This window comes from Cherax quadricarinatus, chromosome 10, assembly GCF_038502225.1.
Source record: "Cherax quadricarinatus isolate ZL_2023a chromosome 10, ASM3850222v1, whole genome shotgun sequence".
NCBI lineage: Eukaryota > Metazoa > Arthropoda > Malacostraca > Decapoda > Parastacidae > Cherax > Cherax quadricarinatus.
The window spans coordinates 38348409-38369978 of record NC_091301.1 but is presented as its reverse complement, the minus strand read 5'-3'; the positions used below and the strand labels follow the sequence as shown (position 1 = coordinate 38369978).

Here is a 21570-nt window from a genome sequence, read left to right as displayed (position 1 = left end):
GATCCTATTAGGCCGTGGGATTTGGTTCGGGTTATGGAGGTTCTCTTATCCAAGGTGTCGTCACGGGGTCAACATGAGGACAGACGTTACAACACCAGCCAGTGTATCAGCGCCTGGATCTGGGTCGAGGAACCAGGACACCACAGAGGGTGAGTACTTAATACATTCATTTAGTAACAGCCCGTCGTAGAGGGCAGCCCCCTTGTTTAGAGACTTAAGATGGCTGGAGTCTCTAGTGGGCTTGATTGGCATGTGATTAATTAATGTCAATCACCAGGAAACCCCCCTAAATAACGACAGGCCCAACACAGCTTTTATCGCTCTAATGTAAAATGAAAAATTATCAAAATGTTATATTCACCGTCCATAGTTTTTTAACAATGGTTATAAATGACCATAATTTTTAAAGGGGTGGACCGGTAAGCCAGCGGAAGGCCTCGGTCAGATGACCAAAAGCTCCAAAGGCGGGTCATCATCTGACTAAGACCCGCGTCAGGAAACATTTGTCCTGTTTCCTGACGAACCTTACCTAACCTAACCTAACCTAACCTAACCTAACCTAACCTAACCTAACCGTCCATAGTAGTTTAGCAATATAGTTTACCTATCATTAAGTTTTATTCATAAATATATAATTTTTAGGGAAAAATCAAATTAAGTGAGAGGTAACTTCTTTTGATGAGACGTCATAGTAATTATTTTTTTAAAACGGGAAAGTGTGCGAGAAAGGTAAGGCAGGACCCAGGACAAGAGCCCTTAACGAAACTCCCATTATCTTAACATTAATATTTTGTCAAAAAAAAAAAAAAAATTAGAGCAATCGCAAAATTTCTGGAAGGCAACAATTTCGCAATAACATTGAAATCCCAAAAGAAAAAATGGTAACAAGTTTAAGAATTTTTCAGTAAATGATACAGTAAATTCACATAGATTTAGTATACCTCGACAGTGAAAAACATGAAACAAGGTGTCACATATAATATTACTAAAGAAAAAAAAAAAAGGTGCATGGTATACATAGGAGATACTACAGACCTTGACCATAACTGATTTCCCGGAAGAAAAACAGCTGCTGGTTTTACATATTCTGGATGTATGGAGGAGAGCTGTTCACTACAGGTACTCGTCAAAATAATTTTCACAATTTACAAGCGATCTCGTCACGGAACTAAAGTGTTCATAATGTGGGGGGGGAGGGGGGGAGTGTTAAACCTGTAGAGGTTATACAGCGCACAGGAGGCTATCAGTTTCGATCCCAGGAAGAGGAAAACAGATCCACTACCTTGCATTCAAAGCCGCTGACGAGAGAGGTGGGTAGGCTGAATGACACCGCCTGGTGGAGCAGGGCTTGATCAATCAGGCTCTTATACTCCTGGCCACACGTAGTCCAACGTACCAACCACAGCCCGGTTGATGTTGAAGGTAGTCTCCTCTTGATGCTAGATATGGATCTGTTAGTAATTCCCGTTTATGTATGGTGAGCTGTTAAGTCTTCGGCTTCGGAAAATAATAACCTACTTATTGTGTTATTTATTCAGGCTAAAAGTTCAGGACAGCTATAGACATAATTAGGAAGAAGGGCGGGCGCCCTGTTATATGTGGCATTTTGCCAAGAAGAGGTTGTCCAGAGCAATTGTTATTAATTGTTGGCTGGATAAACACTGTAAGGATAATGCAGTACCATTCATTGACAACTGGGACCACTTCTATGGCCGAAATGACATGCATGCCAGGGATGGGGTTCACTTATCCAGGGCAGGTGTGGGTTTTCTTGCTAGCTCAGTTGAGGGGGTTGTTAGGACTTTAAACTAGGATTAGTTAGAGGTATGGGTTTAAAAATGATAAATAATGAGTATGGATATATTGACTTATGCTCTGATATTAAGAATCTTAATAGTAACTGTTATGGAGTAACTCTGGGTAATGATAATTTCAGAAATTGTGTAAAAACAAAGATGAATATGAAAAATGTGCAGAAGAAAAAACATATGATGGTATTTTATGCTAACAGTCGAAGTGCAAGAAATAAAATTAATGAACGACGTTTGGTAGCATGTGCTGGGAACTTTGATATCATTGCATTAACTGAAACGTGGTATGATTTAAAGAGTCGGGATATGATTGCTGAGTGTAATATTCAAGGGTTTAAGTTGTTCCATGTGGATAGATGTAATGGGAAGGGGGGAGGAGTTGCATTATATGTTCGAGAAAATGTTAATTGTTGCATAAAAACAGGTATAAAAATAGATGGAACAGTAACAGAATCTCTTTGGGTAGAGTTTGTAGAGGGTCAAGAAAAACTAATTGTAGGTGTAATATACCGACCTCCAGGCTTGGATCACGATAGATGGAGACTTCTTTGGGACGAAATTGTTAGGGCTTCTAGACACAATAACATAGTGATAGTAGGGGACTTTAATTTTAGTCAAATTGATTGGAATTCTTTGACAGGTAATCTAGAGTCCAGTGACTTTATGGAAACAGTTCAGGACTGTTTTCGGAAGCAGTGTGTAACAGAGCCTACCAGGGGTAATAATTTGCTAGACCTGGTCTTGTTAAATAAGGAAACACTCGTAAATAATCTGGAGATCACTGAAGAGCTTGGCGCAACTGATCAAAAATCCATCACTTTTAGCATTAACTGGGAATGCAAGAATAATGATAATACAGTAAAAATCCTTGATTTTCGTTCTGCTGATTATAATGGACTTAGGGAACACCTGTCTAATCTTGATTGGGGTTATCTAGCTAATGATTTTATTGACGATGATCATACTTATGATTATGAAGGGATCTGCTTTTATGATTTTTTTCTTAATAATGTACACCGTGCCCAGAGTATATACATTCCCCAGAGAGAAATTAGGTCTAATAATATCGATCCCAAATGGGTTAACAGAAGGCTAAAGCATCTATTAGAGGAGAAAAGGGAATTTATAGGCGCATCAGAAGAGGAGAGGTTAACCTTACTGACCAATATGTTCAGCTTAAAAGAGAAATAAAAAAGGGGATTAGAAAGGCTAAACGTGACTATGAAATTAGAGTTGCTAGTGAATCAAAGACTAATCCAAAGGGGTTCTTTCAAGTGTATAGGACGAAGGTGAAGGAAAAAGTAGGACCTCTGAAAATTGGGAATGGACAGCTGACGGATAATGAACTGGAAATGTGTTCCTTATTTAATGACTATTTTTTGTCAATTTTTACACAGGAAGATGTAAATGAGATTCCAGTAATTAACAATTATTTAGTTCATGATAAATTTAAATTAACTAATATTACTGTCACGAGGGACATGGTTATTAAACAGATAGACAAACTGAAGCAAAATAAGTCCACGGGACCCGATGAACTGTTTTCCAGGGTACTTAAGGAATGAAAGATGGAGCTTAGTCAGCCATTAACGAGTGTGTTTAATGCGTCCATCCTTACTGGTGTTGTGCCAGAGTTGTGGAAGATGCCTAATGTGGTTCCTATATTCAAATCGGGGGATAAGTCCACTCCTTCAAATTACCGTCCAATAAGCCTGACATCTATAGTGGGCAAGTTATTACAATCAATTATAGCTGACATTATTAGAAGTCACCTTGAAGAGCATAACTTGATTAATGAATCTAAGCATGGATTCACGAGAGGTCGTTCTTGCCTGACAAACTACTGACGTTCTTTAATAGAACATTTGAGGCAGTTGACAGTGATAAGGAATATGATATTGTTTATTTGGATTTTAGTAAAGCCTTCGATAGAGTACCTCACAAGAGACTCTTAAGAAAAGTGGCAGCTCATGGTATAGGAGGTAAAGTTCTAGCATGGATAGAGGCATGGCTTACCAATAGAAAGCAGAGAGTTACCATTAATGGAGTGAAATCTGAATGGGGATTAGTCACTAGTGGCGTTCCACAAGGATCAGTATTAGGCCCTCTCTTGTTCATAATTTACATTAATGACCTTGATGAAGGGATTACGAGTGACATGAGTAAGTTTGCTGATGGTACAAAGATAGGCCGTATAATTCACTCTGAGGAGGATATCAATGAACTCCAGGAGGATTTGGTTTGAAAAATGGCAGATGAAATTCAATGTGGATAAGTGTAAGGTACTTGCCCTTGGTAATGAAAATAACCCTCGAAGCTATAATCTAGGTGAAGTAGAGCTTGATCATACAGAATGTGAAAAAGACTTGGGAGTCATGGTAAGCAGAAATCTAAAGCCAAGACAGTAGTGTCTTAGTGTGCGCAACAAGGCCAACAGATTACTTGGATTTATTTCAAGAAGTATAAGTAACAGAAGCTGTAACCAAACAGATTCAGTGGCTGATGCTTCTAATTTTATTTAGCAGCATAGCGCCCGAATCAGAGGAGGAGGAGCAGAGAAGTCGCCACCTGGAGAGACACTCAAGCTGTTCTTCGGCAGGAAAAGATGAAAATCTCGTTCATTTTTTATATACAAATTTGACACATTTAAACTTGAAAGGATAATTAGAATTTTAAATGAAGTTAAAACAGCAGATGCAGTACAAATATGGGTAAAATAAGCATTACAGTCCCATTTGAAATAAAAATATATACCAGGTGGATAAGCAGTCTGCTTATCCAGCTGCAAGATTTGGCCAGGTGGCCACTGCGCCAACGCTGTAGACATTGATGATGAATTCGACACATGTGCAGCATCTGGCTATCTTTATTTTGTAGACGTTTCGCCATAAATTGGCTTTATCAATACAATACACAGACATGTGAAGATTTGCAGAAAAAATATACAGATGACAGTAGAAGTCCCTCAGACTAGGAGCAGGTGGTGAGCACTGGAGTCTTAAATAATCTGAAGCACAGGCTTCAGATTCTTGAAGACCACAGTGCTTGTATCCTGGAGTCACATGAGATGCAGCAGACAAAGGCATTGCCTCTGGTAGGCGGGATTTCCCGGTGGAAGTAATGCCACCGGATGGCAAAACATCTACAATATAAAAATGCCCGGATGTTGCATATGTCTGATTAATCATCTTGTCTGTACTGTATACCATTGATATTGTCAGTGTGGAAAATTTTGAATTTTCCTAAACTCAGCATGTGTAAATTTGAATAATATAATTATATATTAAAATGTGATGCTGATTTGACCCTTCGAGAAATTTTGAGTGGGGGGGGGGGAGGGAATATGGAACAGCCGCCAAGTGGACGAGGGAAGACATCATAGTGAATTATGTGTGTACACTTTTTTTTTGCAATACTCATGTAATCAGGCGTCATCAAAGTTCACTTGGTGAATATCGGCCTCAATCTGTATTCTACATACTGCTGACATGTTCCCGCTGAAGAACTGGGATAAATAGTGTGGGAAAACCCTTATAATTCGGCAAAAAGGACAGAAAAATAGAGGACTCCGAATCTTCCCAGAAACACCCCTTAGCTAAGTGATGCTACACATAATGTAAAGTAGTTTTATGTTGGCCATTGTAAATTCTAGTTGTTAGGGTAGTGTTAGGGTGTGTCCCATCAGCATTGTCTTCCTGTGACAAATGTTTAGTTAATGTGTATAAAATTTATTGTTCTAATGATATGGTTAGGAGAAAACCTTTCCTAGTTTCTGTAAAAATATTCCCATTAACCATTTCTAAGTCAGGTCTTAAAATCATATACCGTCCACATTATTTTATAATTTACCATTATTGGTATTAATGTTTAACATTAAAATTATTAATTTAATATTAGGTCTAGCTTTTGTGAGCGATGAAGTTGGACATTGAAGGAGTGACAGTTCTGCCACCTGTGACTAAGTCCCACTTACCTCACCCAAATTACTTGCACGTAATAAGTCAGGTAATACCCTGTAAACCTCATGCAGGTAATTTCTTACATAATTCATAGTCTGCATTATTGAGGTGTTGGTCACAGCTCACCTGTAAACTTTGCCCTGCTGCATAATCTGAGAATGGAAGGTGTCTACAGTCGAAGATCATATTGGCTAAATTGCTCTGATAACATATCTGATCTTCAAGAGAGCAGACATAAGTTTCCCCTTTGGTAATTGGTAGATTTTGAAGCTGAAGTTGCTCGTGAATGCCCGGTCACATTGCATAATGCTGATTTATAGTGTTCTGTATGAGGACAGTTCCACAGCTCGAAAGAGGAAAGAATGTCTCAAGTGACTGGGACGTCGTCAGTAGAGTTGACAGGGAAAGTTTGTCATGTTCTACAACTTGTATTGCGACAATACGCATCTCACTCCAGTGCTTGGGAAGACACGTTTTGGCCATAATATCTCATGAGTACTTTGCCAATGCAAGAAGACAGTCTATGGGCTGCCAGTTGGAGAGAAAAAAATCACCCAAGATTGTCTTCAAAAAACTTCTTGTAGTGAAAGTCTTGAAGGTAGTGTGTTTCTTAGGATAAGAGCGAGAAGGTAAATCCGTTTTAAGAACATAAGAAATAAGGAACACTGCAGCAGGCCTACTGGCCCATGCGAGGTACGTCCAAGTCACCCACCGGCTTAAGCAGCTGACCCAGGCTAGTCAGGTCTAGGTCACATCCACTTAGTATCTGGATCATCAAGTATGACCCGAGGCCGTTTGAACGAAGATTTCATTATTATTATTAGTCTATTTATGGGGAAGCACTCAACCCGAACGGTACATACAATGCCTGGGGATATGGAAGACATTCAGACTAGATTCAAGAAATTGAAGTACATGTCAGATTCCTGGTGAAGCATGAAGGAACCTTCATGCTTCCTGTGACGCTCGAACGGACTCAAAATCGACTCCGTCTAGTGAGAGAAGCTGAATTCAAACTCCTGGGCCTGTCAGAAAATTTGAGCTACAGCTCCTGAACCTCTTAGGAGGGTTTAATAATCACTTTGAAGAGCTGACCACTCAATGGAGGTTCTTTGACGCTGGTGAGGGGCTCTTGATTTAGGAAATTGGATCTGTGCTCCGGTTCCCTGAATTGAGCCTGAATGTCTTCCATCCCCCACATGCACTGTATAATCCTACGGGTTTAGCGCTCCCCCCTGATTATAATTTGAAGAGTTGAGCTGCAGCTTCTCTGCCTCTGAGGGTTATGAGGTGCTGTCACTAGGCTTCTTGCTTGGCTTCAGGTACAGTGAGTTGTGGTTACTTAATATGGGGGGAGGGGAAAGCTCTATGCTCACACAGCAACCAAAATACATCTAATCATTGTTTTTGCCTAGTTTATAAGATAAGTCAGTTGTGCTGAAGTTTGAACAGGCTTTCATTAAACAGTGTTATGTGATGTTGACCGTTTTTAAATTCCCAAATATTCAAACTGCAAGTTATCAATCACTTGAACCAACGTTCACCTCTTGAAGCTGAAGGAATTCCTTAGGAATGTGAGTGAATTGTTTGTCTTACGTGGAACTGGCAATGACACTTCACAATAAATTTATTTTTTTATTATAGTTCCATTTCAGTTCATTTGATTCAGTTTTTTTTCTTAAACTCTCCGTTTTATTTGTCCATATAATTGTACATTGTTAGTATCAGTGGTGGGTGCATGTATAGTGTCAATCACAAGGATTATCAGTCGAAAGTGATGTCACTTACAGGTGATATCAGCACAAGTGATGTGTCAGTCACAGGTGGTGCATGAACGGTGTCAATCACAGATAGTGATTTTGGCGGGGTCGTCGTATAGAGGTGGTCGTCTGGTTGTCTCAAGGTACACGATCAACAGGAACACGACCACCGGTGCCACCATCACGCCGTACTGCCCCGAGCTTCCTGTAACCACCGCCACACAATAAATAATACACAGACTTAAAATATATGACAGGTTTTAAGAAAACTGGTTAATGAAGGACTTAGGTGAGGAACATAGAAGGGAACTTGAAATATACACATAAAACGAGATAACTTTTCGAGACGTATGTATTGTATTTTCATTCAATGGGATCACAGAGTTCAGCAGAGGTGTATATATAGGTGTATATATATATATATATATATATATATATATATATATATATATATATATATATATATATATATATATATATATATATATAGCGGGGTGCCACAGGGATCAGTCCTAGGACTGGTGCTGTTTCTGGTATTTGTAAACAACATGACGGAAGGAATAGACTCCAAAGTGTACATGTTTGCAGATGATGTGAAGTTGAGAAGAATTCAATCGGACGAGGACCAGACAGAACTACAGAGAGATCTGGACAGGCTGCAGGCCTGGTCCAGCAACTGGCTCCTGGAGTTCAACCCCACCAAGTGCAAAGTTTTGAAGATTGGGGAAGGGCAAAGAAGACCACAGACGGAGTAGTCTAGGTGGCCAGAGCCTACAAACCTCACTCGGGAAAAGGATCTTGGGGTGAGTATAACGCTGGGCACATCTCCTGAGGCGCACATCAACCAAATCACTGCTGCAGCATACCGGCGCCTGACAAACCTAAGAACAGCATTCCGACATCTTAATGAGGAGTCATTCAGGACTCTGTACACTGTGTTCGTTAGGCTCATATTAGAGTATGCAGCGCCAGTTTGGAACCCTCACCTAGCCAAGCATGCAAGGAAACTAGAGAAAGTGCAAAGGTTTGCAACAAGACTAGTCCCAGAGTAAAGGGGAATGTCCTACGAGGACAGGTTAAGGGAAATCAACCTGACGACACTGGAAGACAGGAGAGATAGGGAGGATATGATAATGACGCATAGAATACTGAGAAGAATCGACAAGATGGACAGAGATTGGATGTTCCAGAGATGGGACACAGCAACAAGGGGTCACAGTTGGAAGTTGAAGACTCAGATGAACCATAGGGATATTAGGAAGTATTTCTTCAGACACAGAGTTGTCAGGAAGTGGAATAGCCTGGGAAGTGATGTAGTGGAGGCAGGACCTATACATAGCTTTGAGAAGAGGTATGATAAAGCTCATGGAGCGGGAAGAGTGACCGAGTAGCGGCCAGTGAAGAGGCGGGACCAGGAGCTGTGAATCGACCCCTGCAACCACAACTAGGTGAGTACACACACACACATGGACACACAAACCAACGGGATTTTGAGGAGTTGGAGAGAGGGGATAGAGGAGAGCACTTCAGACTTCAGACAGGAAATCTTGAGTCTAGTGTCTTTCTTGATACGGTTCAGGATTGCGTTTTAGAACAGGTTGTGACAGAACCAATTAGAGGAAACAATCTGCTTGACTTGGTTCTTGCCAACAAAGATTCATTAATTAATGATCTTGAGGCTAATGATGAGCTTGGGGAAAGTGATCACAAATCACTTAGTTTCAATATATCATAGAATTACCCAGATAACTGCAATCAAATCTCTGTCCCAGATTTTCGATTGGCCAACTTCATGGGACTGAAAAATTACCTGGGTGGGCTAAATTGGGATGTCCTGACTATGGGTCAGGTAGGTGATCTTGGTTGCCAATATGACGTTTTTCAGAGCATAGTTCTAGCTGCCCAGACAACTTTTGTTCCGAGTGAAATTAGATCTAACAAAAATTATCCCAAATGGATGAACAATAGATTAAAACATCTCATTGGTCAAAAGAGAGGCATATATAGGCATATCAAAAGAGGGGATGGGCAGTTAAGAAATCAGTATATCAATTAAAGAGAGAAATAAAGAAAGGAATAAGAAAAGCAAAAAGGGATTATGATGCTAAGGTCGCAAGGGATTCAAAGATTAACCCAAAAGGGTTCTTTCAGGAATACAGAAGTAAGATTAGGGACAAGATTGGCCCACTTAAGAGTAACTCTGGTCAGATCACTGACAGTGATAAGGATATGTGTGAAATTCTCAATACCTACTTCCTCTCAGTTTTCACCCAGGAAAATACTAGCGGTATTCCTGAAATAATAGATTATGTAGAACAGGATGATAAACTATGTACGACTGAGGTAACTAGTGACATGGTCCTCAGACAAATAGAGAAACTAAAACCTAACAAATCCCCAGGCCCTGATGAACTGTTTGCAAGGGTGTTAAAGGAATGTAAAGAGGAACTTGGCATACCTTTGGCCAATCTTTTTAACATATCACTACAAACTGGCATAGTGCCTGATAAGTGGAAAATGGCAAATGTAATACCTATTTACAAGGCAGGTGACAGGTCCTTGGCTTCGAACTATAGACCAATAAGCCTTACCTCCATAGTGGGAAAATTTATTGAATCAATAATTGCCCAATCAATTCGTAGCCATCTTGACAGGCACAGATTGATTAATGAATCTCAGCACGGTTTTACAAAGGGGCATTCTTGTCTTACGAATTTACTAACTTTTTTCACTAAGGTGTTTGAGGAGGTAGATCATGGTAATGAATATGATATTGTGTTTATGGACTTCAGTAAGGCTTTCGATAGAGTTCCACACCAGAGGCTATTGAGGAAACTTAAGGCACACGGAATAGGAGGAGAAATTTTTTCCTGGGAAGAGGCATGGTTGACAAATAGACAGCAGAGAGTTTGCATAAATGGGGAGAAATCAGAATAGGGGCACGTCACAAGCGGTGTTCCTCAGGGGTCAGTGTTGGGCCCGTTGTTGTTCACAATTTACATAAACGACATAGATGAGGGAATAAATAGCGACATAAGCAAATTTGCTGATGACACCAAAATAGGCCGTCCAATTCATTTTAATGAGGACACTAGAGCACTCCAGGATGATTTTAATAGACTGATGCAATGGTCGGAGAAGTGGCAGATGCAGTTTAATATTGACAAATGAAAAGTTCTAAATGTTGGACAGTTAAATAACCATGCCATATATAAACTAAAAATGTAGAACTTAATACTACTGATTGCGAAAAGGATTTAGGAGTTCTGGTTAGCAGTAATCTAAAACCAAGACAACAGTGCATTAGTGTTCGCAATAAAGCTAACAGAATTCTTGGCTTCATATCTAGAAGTATAAATAATAGAAGTCCTCAGGTTGTTCTTCAACTCTATATATCCTTGGTTAGGCCTCATTTAGACTATGCTGCTCAGTTCTGGTCACCGTATTACAGAATGAATATAAATGCTCTGGAAAACGTACAGAGGAGGATGACAAAGATGATCCCATGTATCAGAAATCTTCCCTATGAGGATAGATTGAGGGCCCTGAATCTGCACTCTCTCGAAAGGCTTAGAATTAGGGGGGATATGATCGAGGTGTATAAATGGAAAACAGGAATAAATAAAGGGGATGTAAATAGCGTGCTGAAAATTTCCAGCCAAGACAGGACTCGCAGTAATTGTTTCAAGTTGGAAAAAATCAGATTCAGGAAGGATATAGGAAAACACTGGTTTGGTAATAGAGTTGTGGATGAGTGGAACAAACTCCCGAGTACAGTTAATCAGGCTAAAACGTTGTGTAGTTTTAAAAATAGGTTAGATAAATACATGAGTGGGTGTGGGTGGGTGTGAGTTGGACCTGACTAGCTTGTGCTGCTGGATCTGGTGCAGTGCTCCATCCTTGAGTGGAGGTGACCAGACTAGGTGGGTCATTGGGCTAATCCGTGGGGGGTGGGTCATTGGTCTAATCCGGGGGGGGGGGGACATGGACCTGCTCGGCATGGGTCAGTAGGCCTGTTGCAGTGTTCCTTCTTTCTTATGTTTTTATGAAACCCTAGAGCCACACTGGGGCCCAGAAACGTGGAGGGCTAAGATTTGGAGGTGGTAGTGGAAAACCTCATGCATCAACACGTTAGGAATACTACCAGAGAGAGGGGAGAGGATGAACCAGCAAGACTGGACCTATTATTCACCTTGAGCAGTGCAGATATTGAGGACATCACACATGAAAGGCCCCTCAGAGCTAGTGATCACGTGGTCCTAAGCTTCGAATACATAGTTACAAGTGGAGAGGGAGGCAGAAATGGCAAAAAGAATGAAGCCAAACTACATGAGAGGGGATTACACAGGCATGAGGAAATTCTTGCACGAGGTCCTGTGGGACAGAGAACTTACAGGGAAAACAGTAAATGAGACGATGGAATATGCGACAACAATATGCAAGGAAGCAGAGGAGAGGTTTGTATCCAAGGGCAACAGAAATAATGAGAAGGCCAGGACGAGCCCTTTTTTTACCCAAAGGTGTAGAGAGGGAAAAACCAAGTGCCCTAGAGAATGGAAGAAGTGTAGAAGGCAAAGAAACCAGGAGAACAAGGAGAGTAGTCTAAGTGCAAGAAATGAATATGCACAGGTAAGGAGGAAGGCCCAACGACAATACGAAAATGACATAGCAACGAAAGTCAAGTCTGATCCGAAGATCTTGTACAGTCACATCAGGAAAAAACAGTTTTCTGAACACAATACATGCTGCTCAAAGAACATTTATCCCTTATAAAGAAATTAGATCAAATAGAAATGACCCAAAATGGATGAATAATAGGCTGAAATATCTACTAGGGCATAAGAAAGGAATTTATAGGCGTATCAAAAGAGGCGAGGGTCATCTTATGAATCAGTATATTGACACTAAGAGGGACATTAAAAAGGGGATAAGAAAAGCTAAAAGGGACTATGAAATTAAAGTTGCTAGGGATTCTAAAACTAACCCAAAAAGTTTTTTCCAGGTATATAGAACAAAAGTCAGAGATAAGATAGGTCCCCTTAAAAATAACTATGGGCATCTTATTGACAAAGAGAATGAAATGTGCTCGATTTTAAATAATTATTTTCTCTCGGTTTTTACACAGGAAGACACTAGTAGTGTTCCGGTAATTAATTTTTATAGTGGGCCAGAAGAAGATAAATTATGTAACATCATAGTCACTAGTGAAATGGTTGTGAAGCAGATAGACCGACTGAAGCAAAATAAGTCACCGGGTCCTGATGAGGTTTTTTCAAGGGTTCTAAAGGAATGCAAAATGGAAGTCTGTGAACCATTAACTAATATTTTTAATTTATCTCTTCAAACAGGTGTAGTGTCTGATATGTGGAAGATGGCTAATGTAATTCCTATTTTTAAAACAGGGGACAAGTCGTTACCGTCAAATTACCGCCCAATAAGCCTGACCTCAATTGTAGGCAAATTACTAGAGTCAATTATAGCTGAGATTATAAGAAGCCATCTCGATAAGCATAGCTTGATTGGTGATACTCAGCATGGATTCACAAGAGGCCGGTCTTGTCTAACTAATTTATTAACTTTCTTCAGTAACGCTTTTGAGGCTGTTGACCACGATAAAGAATTTGATATTATTTACTTAGATTTTAGTAAGGCATTTGATAGAGTTCCGCACCAAAGACTGTTGAAGAAAGTAGCAGCTCATGGCATTGGGGGAAGGGTGCTCTCGTGGATCGAATCATGGCTCACAGACAGGAAGCAAAGAGTGTCCATAAATGGGGTTAAATCCGAGTGGGGATCAGTAACAAGTGGCGTTCCACAGGGATCAGTCTTGGGCCCGTTGTTGTTTATAATATATATCAATGATCTTGATGAAGGAATTACTAGTGATATGAGCAAATTCGCCGATGACACGAAGATAGGTAGGATAATTGATTCAAACGTAGATGTTAGGGAACTTCAGGAGGATTTAGACAAACTCTACTCTTGGTCAGAAAAGTGGCAGATGCAGTTCAATATAGATAAATGCAAGGTTCTGAAGCTCGGGAGTGTCCATAACCCTAGCACTTATAAGTTAAATAATGTAGAACTTAGCCATACTGATTGCGAAAAGGACTTGGGGGTTATGGTAAGCAGCAACCTTAAACCAAGACAGCAATGCCTAAGCGTACGTAATAAGGCAAATAGATTACTGGGATTTATATCAAGAAGTGTAAGCAACAGAAGTCCAGAGGTCATACTGCAGCTTTATACATCATTAGTAAGGCCTCACCTAGATTATGCAGCTCAATTCTGGTCTCCATATTACAGAATGGACATAAATTCGTTAGAAAACATTCAGCGTAGGATGACTAAATTAATACATAGCATTAGAAATCTTCCTTATGAAGAAAGATTAAAGACTCTTAAGTTACATTCACTTGTTAGACGAAGAATGAGGGGAGACCTGATCGAAGTGTATAAGTGGAAGATAGGTATTAATAAAGGGGATATTAACAAGGTCTTGAGGATATCTCTCCAAGAGAGAACCCGCAGTAATGGATTTAAATTAGATAAGTTTAGATTTAGAAAGGACATAGGAAAGTATTGGTTTGGAAATAGGGTAGTAGATGAGTGGAACAGTCTACCTAGTTGGGTTATTGAGGCTAGGACTTTAGGTAGTTTCAAATTTAGGTTGGATAAATACATGAGTGGGATGGGATGGATTTGAGTGGGACTTGCACATCAGAGCTTATTTCTTGGGTAGCATTGAAAATTGGGTAGGTCAAATGTTTGTTAGTGGGATGAATTGTAAAGGACCTGCCTAGTATGGGCCAACAGGCCTGCTGCAGTGTTCCTCCTTTCTTATGTTCTTATGTAAAAACAACAGTCAAAGACGAGGTAATCAGGCTAAGGAAGGAAGGGAGTAAGTTTACAAGAAACGACTTTGAAGTATGTGAGCAGCTCAACATGAGATTCAAAGAAGTATTCACAGTGGAGACAGAAAGGACTCCAGAAAGACACAGAGGTGTGGGATGCACCAACAAGTGCTGCATACGATACATACAACCGAGGAGGAGGTGAAGAAGCTGTTAAGCGAATTAGATATCTCAAAGGCTATGGAGCCAGGATAACATCTCTCCTTGGGTTCTGAGAGAGGGAGCAGAGACGCTCTGTGTACTACTAACACCAATATTCAACACATCTGTCGAAACAGCGACCTCCTGAGGTATGGAAGACAGCAAATGTTGTCTCAATCTTTAAAAGACGGGACAAACACGCAGCATTAAACTACAGACCAGTGTCACTGCCATGTATGCAAAGTCATGGAGATGATTATTAGAAGAGTGGTGGACCACTTAAAAAGAATTGAGAGTATGAACGACACCCAGCACGGATTCAGAGACGGGAAATCTTGTCACAAACCAATGACAAGGTGACAGCATTATGAAGAGAGAGGGGTGAGTAGATTGCATTTTCTTGGACTGTAAGAAGGCTTTTGCCACAGCTCCACACAAGAGACTAATGCGAAAGCTGGAGGACCAGGCAGGTATAACAGGGAAGGCACTGCCATGGATCAGAGAATAATTGGCGGGAAGGCTTCAGCGAGTCATGGTACGTGATGAGGTATCAGAGTGGGCGCCTCTGACGAGCGGGGTTCCACAGGGGGTCAGTCCTAAGACTGGTGCTGTTCCTGGTATATGTGAATGACATGACAGAATGAGTAGACTCAGAAGTGTGCCTGTTTGCGGACGATGTAAAGTTAATGAGGAGGATTCAGTCGGAGGAGGATAAGGTAGGACTACAAAGGAATCTGCACAGGCTGCAGGCCTGGTCCAGCAGCTAGATCCTGGAGTTCAACCCCACCAAATGCAAAGCCATTATTATTATTATTATAATCAAAAAGAAGCGCTAAGCCACAAGGGCTATACAGCAATGCAAAGTCATGAAGATCGGGGAAGGGCAAAGAAGATCGCATACAGAGTGCAGTCTAGCGGGCCAAAGACTATAAACCTCACTCAAGAAAAAGGATCTAAGAGTGCGTATAATACAGAGCACATCTCCTGAGGCGCACATCAACCAAATAACTGCTGCAACATATAAGCGACTAGCGAACCTAAGAATAGCATTCTGACATCTCAGTAAGGAGTCGTTCCGGACCCTGAACACCGTGTACGTCAGGCACCTGGCCAAACACGTCAGGAAACGAGGAAGTGCAAAGGTTTGCAATAAGACTAGTCCCGGATAGGTTAAGAGAACTCGACCTGACGACACTGAAGGACAGGGAGACCATGATAACGACATATAAAATACTGAGAGGAATCGACAAGGTGGACAGACAGGATGTTCCAGAGATGGGACACAGCAACAAAGGGTCACAATTGGAAGTTGAAGACTCAGATGAGTCACAGGCATGTTAGGAAGTATTTATTCAGCCACAGAGTTGTCAGGAAGTGAAATAATCTGGAAAGTGAGGTAGTGGAGACAGGTACCATATATAGCTTTAAGAAGAGGTATGATAAAGCTCATGGAGCAGGGAGAGAGTGAACCTAATAGTGACCAGGGAAGAGGCGGGGCCAGGAGCTTGGAATCGACCCCTGCAACCACAATTAGGTGAGCGCACACCAGTATACACCAGCACACAAACGTCTGGGAACTTCACTATTCACAAACTTATAACCAACAAATTAATACCAGTATTAGTAAGAGTTACAACAACCTGCTTCACCTCTTGCATCACCTCACCCTTGTTACTGGTCACCTGACTTGCCTACTGCCAGAATGAGGTGTGGAGGAGTGTGATAGTGTACTGGTGTGATAGTTTAGGACTGACAGTATAGGTCTGTGATAGTACCTTCTTCCGTCGAGGTGGCTACAGAGGGTTGCAGGAGAGACAGTATGGTCACCCACACCAGTATAGCTGTAGACCTCATGGTAATCCACCTGTACTCTGGTAGGGCACTCAACACGCGACCAGTAACACCTTTGCTAGAGATTGACCAGTGAGTCGACACCTTTGCCTGGGGGTTGCCAGTCACCAGTCAAGGAATGGACACCTCTCACAGCTCCAAGGTCTGTGACGGATCTCATAATGTTTTATCCTTATCACAGACAAGTGTTTATTTATCTACCAATCTAATCAGCAGGGTGCCGCAGCTAGTAGTAGTAGGCTCTGCTCAGTGTTTATGTAACTCAACATGAGATAGAACTAAGTTATGTATGGAATGACTAGGTCTGAAACTGGAAGCGTTGTTTGAGAGAGAACAAAGCCCAGTCCACAGATGTAAACACTTCAACGCTACCAGTCACATTGTTCAGCTACCATGAACAGTTTTTAGTTTAACATGTTTATTATGCACCCCATAACCATCCTGTGGGCGGTAGTCAAAAGATTACAGAGGTACATAATGGGTCCAGGGACTGGGCCACAAAGTTTTGATAGCTCAGCAAGTTACAAGGTAATGAACTCCAGGCAGATCTGGTCACAATCATGACAAGTTACAATGGTATTTACAGATACCATGATCAATGGTAAGTTATACAACTTCCTTGAACCAAAAATGTTGTACAACTTCCATAGATGAGACACGTGCAACATTTGAGTATCTTTATTCTGGAAACATTACGCTACACAGTGGCTTCTTCAGTCCAGTGCAGAAAAAGATGGAAAATAAGGAGAAGTTTCAGATAATCAGTCCCTCTCAGCCTGGAGTCTGTGTTCAGTCCATCAATCTTGACAAAAATGCAACATATTCGAGGAGATGGATCTTATATACTGATGACAGATGAGATGGAGCAGTGGTAGGCGGTCACTAGCGAACAAAGCCACTAGTGGAAGTAGATCGTGTCGAAAAGACATGATTAGATTGATTAGACAAGTTTTGAAGAAATCCCATCATCAAGATCTCAAGATGTTGCCGTGTCTGACAGGATGTGAATATATAGATTACAAAACCGAAAAGTTGATAAATGAGACACTTTTGCAACATTCGTCCAATCTATAAACAGGATCTACTTCCACTAGTAGCTTTGTTCGCTGGAGACTGCCTACCACTGCTGCGCCTCATCTGTCATCAGTATATTAGCCCTATCCGCGAATATGCTGAACTTTTGTCAAGATTGATGGACTGAACACATCGACTCCAGGCTGAGGGAATGATTACCTCAAACTCTTCCCCATCTCTCACCTGTTTCTGCATTGGGCTGAAGCCACTGTGTGGCGAAACGCTTCCAGAATAAATTTAACCCAAATGTTGCACGAGTGTCTCATTTATGAATGAACCAGATGATATTGTTCCTCTACCATGAACCAGATGACATTGTTCCTCTATCATGAACCAGATGATATTGTTCCTCTACCATGAACCAGATGATATTGTTCCTCTACCATGAACCAGATGATATTGTTCCTCTACCATGAACCAGATGACATTGTTCCTTTACCATGAACCAGATGATATTGTTCCTCTACCATGAACCAGATGACATTGTTCCTCTACCATGAACCAGATGATATTGTTCCTCTACCATGAACCAGATGACATTGTTCCTCTACCATGAACCAGATGATATTGTTCCTCTACCATGAACCAGATGATATTGTTCCTCTACCATGAACCAGATGATATTGTTCCTCTACCATGAACCAGATGACATTGTTCCTTTACCATGAACCAGATGATATTGTTCCTCTACCATGAACCAGATGATATTGTTCCTCTACCATGAACCAGATGACATTGTTCCTCTACCATGAACCAGATGATATTGTTCCTCTACCATGAACCAGATGATATTGTTCCTCTACCATGAACCAGATGATATTTATTGTTCCTCTGCCATGAACCAGATGATATTGTTCCTCTACCATGAACCAGATGATATTGTTCCTCTACCATGAACCAGATGATATTGTTCCTCTACCATGAACCAGATGATATTGTTCCTCTACCATGAACCAGATGATATTGTTCCTCTACCATGAACCAGATGATATTTATTGTTCCTCTGCCATGAACCAGATGATATTGTTCCTCTACCATGAACCAGATGATATTGTTCCTCTACCATGAACCAGATGATATTGTTCCTCTACCATGAACCAGATGATATTGTTCCTCTGCCATGAACCAGATGATATTGTTCCTCTACCATGAACCAGATGATATTGTTCCTCTACCATGAACCAGATGATATTGTTCCTCTACCATGAACCAGATGATATTGTTCCTCTACCATGAACCAGATGATATTGTTCCTCTACCATGAACCAGATGATATTGTTCCTCTACCATGAACCAGATGATATTGTTCCTCTACCATGAACCAGATGATATTGTTCCTCTACCATGAACCAGATGATATTGTTCCTCTACCATGAACCAGATGATATTTATTGTTCCTCTGCCATGAACCAGATGATATTGTTCCTCTACCATGAACCAGATGATATTGTTCCTCTACCATGAACCAGATGATATTGTTCCTCTACCATGAACCAGATGATATTGTTCCTCTACCATGAACCAGATGATATTGTTCCTCTACCATGAACCAGATGATATTGTTCCTCTACCATGAACCAGATGATATTGTTCCTCTACCATGAACCAGATGATATTGTTCCTCTACCATGAACCAGATGATATTGTTCCTCTACCATGAACCAGATGATATTGTTCCTCTACCATGAACCAGATGACATTGTTCCTCTACCATGAACCAGATGATATTGTTCCTCTACCATGAACCAGATGATATTGTTCCTCTACCATGAACCAGATGATATTGTTCCTCTACCATGAACCAGATGATATTGTTCCTCTACCATGAACCAGATGATATTGTTCCTCTACCATGAACCAGATGATATTGTTCCTCTACCATGAACCAGATGATATTGTTCCTCTACCATGAACCAGATGATATTTATTGTTCCTCTACCATGAACCAGATGATATTGTTCCTCTACCATGAACCAGATGATATTGTTCCTCTACCATGAACCAGATGATATTGTTCCTCTACCATGAACCAGATGATATTGTTCCTCTACCATGAACAAGATGATATTTATTGTTCCTCTACCATGAACCAGATGATATTGTTCCTCTACCATGAACCAGATGATATTGTTCCTCTACCATGAACCAGATGATATTGTTCCTCTACCATGAACCAGATGATATTGTTCCTCTACCATGAACCAGATGATATTGTTCCTCTACCATGAACCAGATGATATTGTTCCTCTACCATGAACCAGATGATATTGTTCCTCTGCCATGAACCAGATGATATTGTTCCTCTACCATGAACCAGATGATATTGTTCCTCTACCATGAACCAGATGATATTGTTCCTCTGCCATGAACCAGATGATATTGTTCCTCTACCATGAACCAGATGATATTGTTCCTCTACCATGAACCAGATGATATTGTTCCTCTGCCATGAACCAGATGATATTGTTCCTCTACCATGAACCAGATGATATTGTTCCTCTACCATGAACCAGATGATATTGTTCCTCTACCATGAACCAGATGATATTGTTCCTCTACCATGAACCAGATGATATTGTTCCTCTACCATGAACCAGATGATATTGTTCCTCTACCATGAACCAGATGATATTGTTCCTCTACCATGAACCAGATGATATTGTTCCTCTACCATGAACCAGATGATATTGTTCCTCTACCATGAACCAGATGATATTGTTCCTCTACCATGAACCAGATGATATTTATTGTTCCTCTGCCATGAACCAGATGATATTGTTCCTCTACCATGAACCAGATGATATTGTTCCTCTACCATGAACCAGATGATATTGTTCCTCTACCATGAACCAGATGATATTGTTCCTCTACCATGAACCAGATGATATTGTTCCTCTACCATGAACCAGATGATATTGTTCCTCTACCATGAACCAGATGATATTGTTCCTCTACCATGAACCAGATGATATTGTTCCTCTACCATGAACCAGATGATATTGTTCCTCTACCATGAACCAGATGATATTGTTCCTCTACCATGAACCAGATGATATTGTTCCTCTACCATGAACCAGATGATATTGTTCCTCTACCATGAACCAGATGATATTGTTCCTCTGCCATGAACCAGATGATATTGTTCCTCTACCATGAACCAGATGATATTGTTCCTCTACCATGAACCAGATGATATTGTTCCTCTGCCATGAACCAGATGATATTGTTCCTCTACCATGAACCAGATGATATTGTTCCTCTACCATGAACCAGATGATATTGTTCCTCTACCATGAACCAGATGATATTGTTCCTCTACCATGAACCAGATGATATTGTTCCTCTACCATGAACCAGATGATATTGTTCCTCTACCATGAACCAGATGATATTGTTCCTCTACCATGAACCAGATGATATTGTTCCTCTACCATGAACCAGATGATATTGTTCCTCTACCATGAACCAGATGATATTGTTCCTCTACCATGAACCAGATGATATTGTTCCTCTACCATGAACCAGATGATATTGTTCCTCTACCATGAACCAGATGATATTGTTCCTCTACCATGAACCAGATGATATTTATTGTTCCTCTGCCATGAACCAGATGATATTGTTCCTCTACCATGAACCAGATGATATTGTTCCTCTACCATGAACCAGATGATATTGTTCCTTTACCATGAACCAGATGATATTGTTCCTCTACCATGAACCAGATGATATTGTTCCTCTACCATGAACCAGATGATATTGTTCCTCTACCATGAACCAGATGATATTTATTGTTCCTCTACCATGAACCAGATGATATTGTTCCTCTACCATGAACCAGATGATATTGTTCCTCTACCATGAACCAGATGATATTGTTCCTCTACCATGAACCAGATGATATTTATTGTTCCTCTACCATGAACCAGATGATATTGTTCCTCTACCATGAACCAGATGATATTTATTGTTCCTCTGCCATGAACCAGATGATATTGTTCCTCTACCATGAACCAGATGATATTGTTCCTCTGCCATGAACCAGATGATATTGTTCGTC

At 40.7% G+C, this 21570-nt stretch overlaps 1 long non-coding RNA gene across 1 annotated transcript; it reads right to left on the bottom strand.

The window, feature by feature from the left end:
* Positions 1-7392: 7392 nt before the first annotated feature.
* On the bottom strand, positions 7393-16552 carry LOC138852520 (uncharacterized). Its single transcript, XR_011391847.1, has 2 exons — positions 16361-16552; positions 7393-7735 (listed from the first exon to the last, which is right to left on the bottom strand). It is a non-coding gene; the product is annotated as an uncharacterized lncRNA (long non-coding RNA).
* Positions 16553-21570: the final 5018 nt, after the last annotated feature.